We start from the raw sequence: 12,646 nt of genomic DNA on the forward strand, positions 1-12,646 counted from the left end.
TATACACATACACAGACATATATATATATATATATATATATATATATATATATATATATATATATATAAATAAAGTCACCATATTTACGTATTGATTTATTTCCATAGAGAGGAATTCATGATGGCCAGTGACGTAGACACACACTCCGAATTTTTCTGTACTGCAGATTTGCATTGAGTTCAGTTAGTTTACAAACGAGATTTCTGTGTCGCAATTTGGATATCGATAATCACGAACTTTTCTTTCTATCACTACTGGCAACCAAATTCTCTCTCTCTCTCTCTCTCTCTCTCTCTCTCTCTCTCTCTCTCTCTCTCTCTCTCTCTGTACAGTAACAGTACCTACTCTCCAATCCGTTTCTGTGTTACAGCATGGGCATCGATAATCATGAACTTTCTTGATATCAATACTGGCTCTCTCTCTCTCTCTCTCTCTCTCTCTCTCTCTCTCTCTCTCTCTCTCTCTCTCTCTCTGTACAGTAACACTACTTACTCTTAATTTCCTCTTCTGACTAAGCTTTTCAGTTAAAGCCAAAAGTTAATAAGTAATTTTCAGTTCAATTTATGTACAGCGGAAATTATAAACTCTTATCTAAGTCTATTGCTCAAATAAATAAGGGAACTAGAGTGCAAAACAAAACTCAGGGATATAAGTCTTTAAAGATTCTCAAGCCTCCGTTTTTCAATTAAAAGACTTCTCAAGCAAAGATGAGAATTGTTTGACGCATAGGAAAATGATCTGTATACGTAGTGGAATAAAAGTATTTTTTAGATGACTGTGAAGGGTAGCGGTTGCGTGGAGAGTTTCACAGGTCTGAGTGCTTTATTATACATATATAACCTATATAAAATATACATATATCCATACATATACATTTATTACATTTACTAACAGGACTTCACTGAAACTGGATGGTATCTAGCGGAGTTATTTATTCCAAAAAATTACAAGCTTTCCAGGACTAACAGTCCTCATTGTTAGTCCTGGAAAGCTTGTAATTTTTTGGAATAAACAACTCAAGCGAAATACCGTCCATTTTCAATGAGGTCCTATTAGTAATTGTATTAATGCACAGAACAATTATGTAAGTGTTAAAGACATCTATTATGTATGTATATATATGTATATATATATATATATATATATATATATATATATATATATATATATATATATATATATATATATATATATATATATATATAAATATATATATATATATATATATATATATATATATATATATATATATATATATATATATATATATATATATATATATACATATACATATTATCACTTCAGAGAATAATTCACACGGCCGCAGCATCAACAGTCCACTCCCGCAATTTGATAGATTTATTGTAATGCACATTCGGACCATTCCGCCGCCCCGTCACTCTTATATGAAAGGGATTTAAATGAAAGGGATATGCCTCATGAATATTAACGAACCCTCCTGTCCACACATACAGCGTACGGCAGCCGTCTCCAAATGCGCCGTGGAACCAAACCGACGGACATCGCCATCTTACCATTCTGCCGTTTCCAAGAGACGAGGAACCGGGTGTGTTTTCGCATCAAATTCCACCCAGACCTTCGCGATAAATCTGGATTGAAATGGACCCATTCCGGGCCGTTCATGAATCTCATTACTATCGATATTCGGCGTAAATTACCTTCCCGGTGAGTTATGATATGTAATTAGCCATGAATTTTAGTCTAATGTTACCCCCCCTTCATGATGGGCATAAATAAACATACGCAGATTCAAAGTGGAATTAACGTCATAAGCGTTTGATGCTTTATGTCAAGAGAGAAGAATTAAATTCAAATACAAAAAAATAATAATAACGGGATAAATTAAAACGAGTGGATATTTCAAAATAGATTAACGTCATGAGTGTATGATACTTTTTATCAAGATACAAGACTTGTATTAAAATTTATAAAAGAAAGATTAAAGACGAAAGTATATGTTAAAATGAGCGAAGATTTTGGTATTGAGATGCAACTGAATTCGTTTGAAATTTTAAATCATATCCAGTGCCAACTGTAGGAATTGGACATTTTAATGGGTCCAGGTTATTCAAATAATTTTCTGAAATAATATTTTTATGCCAGTCCTTAAAACATTAATATATGAAACAGTTTTCTTATCCTCATAATATTTTCGAAAAATATTATTTAAATTTACCAGAAAACCCTTACAAATTGTGTGTAATAATAATAATAATAATAATAATAATAATAATAATAATAATATCTTCTGAGATTTATTTTTCTTGCTCGCTTAATATAACCAGTTACTAGGTGCATGTCCCCTAAAACTCATCTTTCAGGGTAATTACATTTTATTGAATGTGAATTCAGAGCATTTTCTTGTAACTTATTTAGTGATTTCAACCGCTCCTCTCAATCTGTTACAGGTGATTCTGTTCTCAATTGAATCACTTAGAATGTAGATTCATTTCTCATTCAAGTCAATTAAGAGAGTGAGAGGAGGAAGTGAAAAGGGAGAGATTATCCCAGCTCTAACTTTTATTCCTGCAATGCACACACACACACACATTACACACACACACACACACACATATATATATATATATATATATATATATATATATATATATATATATATATGTGTGTGTGTGTGTGTGTGTGTGTATATATATATACATATATATATATATATATATATATATATATATATATATATATATATATATATATATATATATATATATATATATAAACTGGTCTCCAGACCATTATTTCGACTTGTTTAAGAAAAAATCATTGTAATTTCAACGTAAATTAAATTTTCATGTTTTTTTCCCAATTTACGAATTTACATTTTTTACTTTTTGTCCATTTTCACTGATGATGTAAATTAGCAATCTGATTCAAGTCTCGGCCCTCGTCTCCTCTACTACATAAATAAATCGTCATGGAGATCAATTTCCTGTGAATATTAATAATCACTCTTAATAACCCTACTAATAATGTAACCATTATCACGCCTCTTGAAAAATGTATCTATTGACCGGACTGCATAATTAAGCCCTATTCTTTATCAAGCAAACGTAAATAGCATTACACTGAAAGGATCTATTCGCAGGGAGACAATCTATACATCAGAGATAATTGCATCTCGATATTTTATTGTCTAATGGAGTAACACAAAGGGTTCGCTGCACACGATGCAAAAGAAGTCCGCGCATTCAATTCTGCTTGTACGTCATTTTCCCTAAATGCATTTGCCCCCTGTTAATGAGATTCCTTCTCCGATATTCAGCTGCGTTTTCGTCGGGGGGTTCCATCGTTCACTTATTAATGGGAAGACTCGAAGATACCAGCGCGGAGACGGGTAATGTCTTGAACAGACCCCTTCGTCAATAGCTTATGGATTTCGTCCGAGGCGTGATTATCGCCAGGTGTCTTGTTCATTACATTCGAGGGTCGTTATCTGTTTTCTGTTTCCTCTCTCCTCCCGGGTTCTTCGTTCTTTGTTCTCTGGTTCCACGTGTCGTTCGTCTTCTCTTTTCGCCTGATGAGTTTATCTTGTTGTTATTATTATTATTATTATTATTATTATTATTATTATTATTATTATTATTATTACCTATTATTATTATTATTATTATTATTATTATTATTATTATTATTATTATTATTATTCAGAAGATGAACTTATTATTATTATTATTATTATTATTATTATTATTATTATTATTATTATTATTATTATTATTCAGAAGATGGACCCTATTCATATGGAACAAGCCCACAAGGGTCATTATTATTATTATTATTATTATTATTATTATTATTATTATTATTATTATTATTATTATTATTATTATTATTACTCAGAAGATGAACCCTATTCACATGGAACAAGCCCACCAAAGGGGCCACTGACTTGAAATTCAAGCTTCCAAGGAATATGGTGTTCATTAGAAAGAAGTAATAGAAGGTAATGGGAAATACAGAAAGAAGAGATAGCTTACTAAAAGAGATCAAATAAATTAACAAATTAATAAATAAGTAGAAAAAACAATGTAAGTAAATTATGAACTTAATCTCCATGAACTTGTAGCTGGTTTGGTTTCACCTATTCTGCTTGAAATTTGTCATCTGATTATATAAACATAATTTTTATCCTTCAGATTTTGGATCATATCCAAAATTTCAGAATTGATAATTAAGCATATATACACTAAATCTATACATTTACATATACACACATATATATGAACATATATATACAAGCACACACACAGATATGTATGTTCATCAGTACTGTGTCTGTAGTATATATATTTGTGCCTTATAATGCTATGTATCAGTCCTTCGTCAATGACTTGGAAATAAAGTCGAAACCGATCAAGATCTTATTTTTGACCTGTGATAATGTGTGACAAATGAATCACGTGCTAAAGTGATTATATATATATATATATATATATATATATATATATATATATATATATATATATATATATATATATACATACATACATATATACTGTATATATGAAGCGTTCCATTTATTCGATAGCATCAACAAGAGCACAGCTACTTAATCCCCGAACAATGGAAGCTCATTGATATTCATATCATTTGGGAATCATTTAGGTGTTTTCCGCTAACTTTGTCAGTGGATGCGGATCACACCGTCGATCATACATGAAATAGATTATGAATTCGACCGTACCCATATTGAATGATGTGTTAGTTTATCGGCGGAAGTCCCTTTTTTTGGTTTTCGGCGATGATGAAGAATTCCCAGTGACCCGGATAATCTTTTAATACATGTGGCAAGAATTTTGATATATACATTTTTTTTCTATCCTCCTAACTTTCATTTGCCTATATTATCTTTCTCTCTTTCTAATTAACTTTTATTTGTCTTCGTGTCTAAACGATTCCAAAATCCTTCATTAGTTTGTCCCTTCTCTCCGATATCACCAACGAAGATCAGTCACTTGAAACTCTCCAAAGTAAAATTTTATTGACAATCTTGAACAAATGAGGCATTGCACTTGAGTATATATCCTTTCAATAAAGAATATGTATAAAATATAAAAATATTTCGAAATATTTTCAAACTCGAAGTGTAATTCGTTGACACTGGTCGAATACATAGCCTCAAATAATTCATAATTATCTCGCATCATATCTTTCCCTATTTCCGAGTGTAGATTTTATGAAACTGCTCAATTATAACTGCCAAAATTACTTGACGTATATATCTATTTTTCTTAACAGTAGTATGATCATATAACACAACCATCCTTTTTTAGTTCTTAACATATCGAAATCCTGCGATTATCGGAACCAATAAACTTTCAAAAGCAAAATGAAATTCTAAAGGTTTCTGCTGCATTTACCTTCTAGTTTTAACTCTACATATTCAGCTGTAGTTATTCGCTTTGTCAACTGCTAAAAAGGCAAATTCAAAATCTCTTGAGATTTGTTGTCATAAAGGAACATTTCCATATAACGTTTTCCCGAGCCCCTTGTATTCTAAAACGTTTTTTCACCACTTCCATTCATTTTGAAGCGATAACTTGTGACATGAACTGCCTCGAAGTTTGTGCACACTTCCCACACTTGTAACCATTTTCATTGGCACCGCCGTTCGAATAGTCAAAGAGAATCTGTTGTATAAATTTTGTCGTGAATTTGCCTGATAATGTCAATTTTACTTACAAATATTAAATATCCATAACAAACAAATATTAATATGCATAACGAACGAGCCATATCCCACCTAACCATGTTATGTTTGGAGTATAAATTGAGTCATTTGCATGACTATGTAACTTTCAGCTCCCAAATACCAGTGATTTTCGTCTCTTTTGAACTAAACACCAGCTAACCGAATGAAGGTTCGAGAATTGGTGTATATTTGCTTATATTATGTTTCAATACAAATCCTGTGATTTTCTTTACTGTTCAGATGTCATTTCCTCTAACTAGCTATTCTATTTCTTATCTAGTTTTCTTTAAAAGAAAACTATTGCGGCGGCTTTGTTTGTCCGTCCGCACCATTTTTGTCCGCCCTTAGATCTTAAAAACTACTGAGGCTAGAGGGCTGCAAATTGGTATGTTGATCATTGACCCTCTAATCATCAAACATACCAAATTGCAGCCCGCTAGCCTCAGTAGTTTTTAATTTATTTAAGGTTAATGTTAGCCATAATCGTGCGTCTGGCAACGATATAGGCCAGGCCACCACCGGCCCGTGGTTAAAGTTTCATGGGCCGCGGCTCATACAGCATTATACCGAGACCACCGAAAGATAGATCTGTTTTCGATGGCCTTGATTATACGCTGTACAGAAAACTCGATTGCTCAGAAGAAAAATAAACCTCGGCCCATTTTGTAATTGTTTTACTTCTGCATACTGATCACTGACTGATTTTTTATTTATTATACTTTAGCAAAGGGCAAATGTGACATTGATTATCCTTTAATACTTTCATCATTTAAATTTTAAAGTAAGCAAAAGAAAATTTTCATTGTTGATCCTTTTACGAATATTTAACGTCTCTCTCTCTCTCTCTCTCTCTCTCTCTCTCTCTCTCTCTCTCTCTCTCTCTCTCTCTCTCTCTCTCTTATTTTACCTTCATATTGATCCATTTGCCCATTCTCTCTATGATAAATCATGCACTTTCAGTAATTATGAAACAGATGACGATAGCATTGTACAAAAAAATAAACTGTTGCGAAATAGAAGCATTTCATGAAGAAAGAATCCTTGAATAAATCACCTCCATTTTATATTTTCTCGCTCATCTCTTGCGGCACATTTCAGGTCAAGGAGACGAATAGATAGATAGATAGATAGATAGATAGATAGATAGATAGATAGATAGATAGATAGATAGATAGACAGATAGACAGATAGATTGATAGACAGATAGACAGCAGGCATGATGAATGCATTTACAATGCATCCACGTTCAAACAACACTGCCATACGATCAAAGAAGTCGAGGAAAGACCAGCTTTGCATATGATGGAAAGAGAGAGAGCAATGCTTCTCAAACAAAGTCTCCCCGGGGAAGAAAAAAAAAATCGTAAAACGATATTTAAGCTGATGCGAGTGGCTGAATGAACGAGAAACATTATTTAGACTGACAAGAATTGCACTCCGAAGGTGAGGGCGTGATATTTATAAACCCAACTCGGTCAAGTTCACAGATATTTAGGAAGTTATGCATTCTCCAAGGGGCGAGGTAATGGGTCCAAATGAGAGAGTTTGGGTGAGGTATGAAGGGGGCAGAGAGAGAGAAAGAGAGAGAGAGAGAGAGAGAGAGAGAGAGAGAACACGTGAAAGGCGTTTCTATATTTACTCTGTAGAAAGTATCCCCCAAAGCGCGTGATTATACGAAGATTAAAACTAGATCAATATCTAAGAGTCTGCAGTTTAACACAACAAAGTTTGGGACTGTTTGATTGAATATATTTATGAATATTTTCATTGTTAAATCGTGATTATAAAGGAATTTCTTAGAGTATCATTTTGATAGCCAGATACCTTTAAAAGTTTGTGAAATCATGACATTATTTTTTAGTTATCTGTAAAGAAAACTGAATTTGTCCTCTGCACTTTTTTCTGTGCGCACTTATTCTGTCCGTAGATCTTAAAACTAAAAGAGGGCTGCAAATTGGTATGTTGATCATCCAAACTCCAATCATCAAACATACCAGATTACAGCCCTTAGCTTCAAGTTTTTATTTTATTTAACGTTATATCGTGCTTTGGCAACGATATAGTTTTTAGTTTTTCATACAGCATTATACTGAGACCACCGAAAGATAGATCTGTTTTCGGTGGAAAAGCGGCTGTACAGAAAATTGATTGCTCTGAAAAACTTCGGCGCATTTTTTATTCCTCCTCTTCATAAGTAACCCTTACCAACTAGGAGACGTTCAATTCAAAAAGATAAATTTTCCAACACTCTCTTCAGATGAGACTCAGTTTTCATCATAAGATTTACCTCGTTTAAAACAAGAAAAATATATTTTTTAAGTTTTAAATTGATCACAATCTGTAAAATGTTACTCTTATTTCACTGGCTTTCAGAGCTCATTGTGACCCATTTCAACACTCGCATTGCACTTATAGGGCAGGCATGATTAGGAAATATCATTTGTAGTTATTAATTGAGGAATATTTACGTTTGGCAGCACATGAATCCATGAACTTTTAATAATTTAATAATAATTTATATCTCATGATCTTTCGCTTTTCTCTTGTAAAATTATTTACAAAATTCTTTTTTCTTTCTTTCTTTCTTTACTTCTTTTTATTGTTTCATTCAGTACTCTAACTTCAGCTTCTGAAGTTTTCCATATAAAAAAATATTAAATAGTGAATAGTCGTTGTATCTGAATACCATAAAAAAATAGAAGATAGTACAATGTTAGACGATAGAAAAAGAGGAAATGGGAGGTTATATTAGACAAAACATGCCCGTATGCCAGCATAGGCCATGACCCAAAATGCTGAGAGGACTCACGTGTAGTACGGTGCGATTTTGGGTCATAGAGGCCTGGTATGCACCCCCGAACTCGGATGCTCTAATTCTTAGGACGCAGGCACATTTCGTAATCGGAACAAAGCCCCAATTAACATGAGATTAGCCTCCATTAAGGGAGACCGATCGAAGGCTCTTGAACTCTGCCACCGAGTGGGGCCGAGTGGCCCTTTCATTGCCTAATTACTGGGCGATACTTTGGACGTCGGAAGCGTAAAAAAAGGTTCGTGGATATATAAATATATATATATATATATATATATATATATATATATATATATATATATATATATATATATATATATATATATATATATATATATATATATATATATATATATATATATATATATATATATATATATATATATATATATATATATATATATATATATATATATATATATATATATATATATTTATATATATATATAATATATATATATATATGTGTATATATATATATATATATATATATATATATATATATATATATATATATATATATACATATACATATCCACACATAAACCGTAAGACTATGAAAAGCCATGCACTAAACCTCCAGCGGATCGCTGAGAGCTCTTCGGGAGAGTGGTTCTGGCAGTCATGTTTATCATTTGCTCTTGAAATGGTTCCTCGTCCGGCCTTTTAAACACCCAAAATTGCCCTCTTCCGCCGCTGAAGGCGATGGCAAAAGGGCAGCAAGACTGTGAAGATGTGGTAATGCGTTTTGCATCCACGATCTTCCTGACGTCAGGTGCCGGCTCGTGTTGGGAATAGCAGAAGAAGATGCTTAGATTAATAACAGTGACGAAAGTGATATCAGTGAATGAAACGTGTTTTTATTTTGTATGGAATGTGGTTGATGTACACTATATATATATATATATATATATATATATATATATATATATATATATATATATATATATATATATATATAATATATATATATATATATATATATATATCATAATAGGTGGATCCATTAGTAAACTTTACTCTTGTCTATAAAGACGAAATGTATTTGTAAAAATATTTTTACAAATACATTACGTCTTTGTAAACAAGAGTATTACTGTGGATCCTTCTATTGATAACTGGGAGGCACGATACGGTGTTTTTATATTTCATATATATATATATATATATATATATATATATATATATATATATATATATATATATATATATATATATTTATATATATGTTTGTGTGTTTTTGTGTATGTATCAACTACACTAACAACGTCAAAACGGAAAGAAAATAACAGCCTTATATTTCTAGTAAATTTTGACATAATAACTGCACAATCTCCTCTCACTCCCTATTCCCGTTTGTGCTGTAGTTCACCGTTTCCTCATTCATTCCTCCCATTCATTTCCTCCGTTCAGACTTAATTTACAGTTTATTTTGTCAGGGAATAAATGTAGAACCTCCTTTTACTGCTGCTTGCCCTTTTATACCTCCGGAAGAAGATCTTATTTACTTCCCTCCTCCTCTCTCGGAAAATATTATTTACTGGGCGTTTCTCTCGCCCAGAAAGACGCGTGACTTCATGAATATCTCTGCACATGGCCATGCAAAGTTCGCGAGGATTTCAACAAGTGCCTCTCATTTATTCCCGTCCCCTCTTTTTCCCCCCCTCGACGTATCTGCTGGATTCGAATAAAGGGCCCCTGTTTTATTCGGAGGCTGAAGAATAATACCTCAGATATACAGAGAATCTCTATTGTAAGACTCGGGTATACGGAGAGTCTTGCTAAAGACGTTCGCTCATCTTTCGCGAATATTCCCTCCACGTATTCTTGCAGCAACGTTTTTACCGAGGAATAATGTTTCCGGAATGAGAGGGGTAGCTTTGAAACGTATTCCCCCGTCTTGTCATGTGAATCTTTCGCATCTAGACAGATCGGATTTGTGTGTGTGCGCGTGTGTGTCATCCCAGTACACATTAACTTGTCCTAATCGATTATTAAGTGCGATGTAATGTGGAAGACAAAAGAATTATGTGGAGGAATGTGAAGACTCAGTATAAAATTAATTCAGATTATGCAGCTATCCTATTTAACAGGAGTTGTTTATGAGAGGGCTGTTTCTAATAATAATAATAATAATAATAATAATAATAATAATAATAATAATAATAATAATAATAATAATAATAATAATAATAATAAATATATGAAAGCTAAGGTACATAAAATAGTATAAAGACTAAATAATAATAATAATAATAATAATAATAATAATAATAATAATAATAATAATAATAGTAATAATAATAATCATAATATAATAATAATAATAATAATAATTAATCAAAAAAATACTCAGAATAGCATGAATCTTTAAATGTATGAGTTTAGAATTATCTTTAAATATTTTTCTACCCATAAATAACTGTGGATTTGTTTCTCCAATAATAATAATAATAATAATAATAATAATAATAATAATAATAATAATAATAATAATAATAAATAATTCACTTTCTGTAAGATGTTGACATTTCAGGCCATCCGGTCCTATTTGCTGAACTCAAAGGCAGAATTTAAGAAAGAGAATTTTCATTCAGATTCGTAATCTATGATAACCAAAGAAAAAATACAAATAAATGAGAGAGAAAAGAACGGCTCTCCACATTTCCCATAAATCCCTCCTTTGGAAAACCAGGTCGGGAATTTCCGCTGCATACATTCACGATTTATTAAAATATTCAGCAATAACTGATGACTGATGAGGTCGCGAGCTCTTGATTAAAACCCCCTACCTGGATCTTCCCTCGGGCCTACCTCTCACAAGTCCACAGACATATAAATTTTCTTCTTCTTCTTCTTCTTCTTCTTCTTCTTCTTCTTCTTCTTCTTCTTCTTCTTCTCTCTCTCTCTCTCTCTCTCTCTCTCTCTCTCTCTCTCTCTCTCTCTAATCTCTCTCATAATTCACGGGTCTTTTCAAAATAACAGAGATTCGAGAGTTTCATCCAAGAATCGTCAACAGACTTATAAAGTTTCTTCTTCTCTTCTTCTTCTTCTTCTTCTTCTTCTTCTTCTTCTTCTTCTTCTTCTTCTTCTTCTCTTCTTCTCTCTTCTCTCTCTCTCTCTCTCTCTCTCTCTCTCTCTCTCTCTCTCTCTCTCTCTCTCTCATAATTTTTTGTCATAGTAAATTGTCCACTCTTCCATTTCAGTGACTCCAATTCAGATCTGTCCTTTCGCAAAACCTTTTTATACGATGCTCATCTGGGAACGTCAGGGCAATATTTCTTGGTTTGCATTTAAGAAACCTTCAGTTTGTATATATTAAGAAACCTATATATATATATATATATATATATATATATATATATATATATGTATGTGTATATATATGCATATATATATATATATATATATATATATATATATATATATATATATATATATATATATATATATATATATATATATATATATATATATATATATATATATATATATATATATATATATATATATATATATATATATATATATATATATATATATATAATATGTATATATAAATATATGCATATACAGTATATATATATATATATATACTGTATATATACATATATATGTGTGTGTATATATATAAATTATGTATATATATAAATATATGCGTGTATATATGTATATATAAAGAGAGACAGACAGACAGAGACAGAGAGAGGATTATTCTTCAATAATGGTAAACAATAAGTAGGCAAATAGGAAGATAAGGAAGATGTATTAACAATGAAGATTTTTTTCTCCGTGTCAATTATTCCATTTAACCTAGCCTGGAATGAACACGGAACTTTACACAAATACTAATTCCTTGATCTACATATTTTGATAATAACAATACATTGATGAAACAAATACAGGTAATCTCCCAGTACTGTACAACCACAATGGCACGTGTCCTGATCTCCCCATATGACTAATTTTACACCTCAATTAGTCCATTTGTAGAGTTCTCTTTGATGTTTGCCGACTTCAGAGACACCCAATTAACAGGATTACCCTTGTCTTACCTCCAAGAGTTATTTGTCAGTCTTTGTTATATCGACTATTAATAATTACT

The sequence above is a fragment of the Macrobrachium rosenbergii genome, chromosome 21 (assembly GCF_040412425.1).
Source record: "Macrobrachium rosenbergii isolate ZJJX-2024 chromosome 21, ASM4041242v1, whole genome shotgun sequence".
NCBI lineage: Eukaryota > Metazoa > Arthropoda > Malacostraca > Decapoda > Palaemonidae > Macrobrachium > Macrobrachium rosenbergii.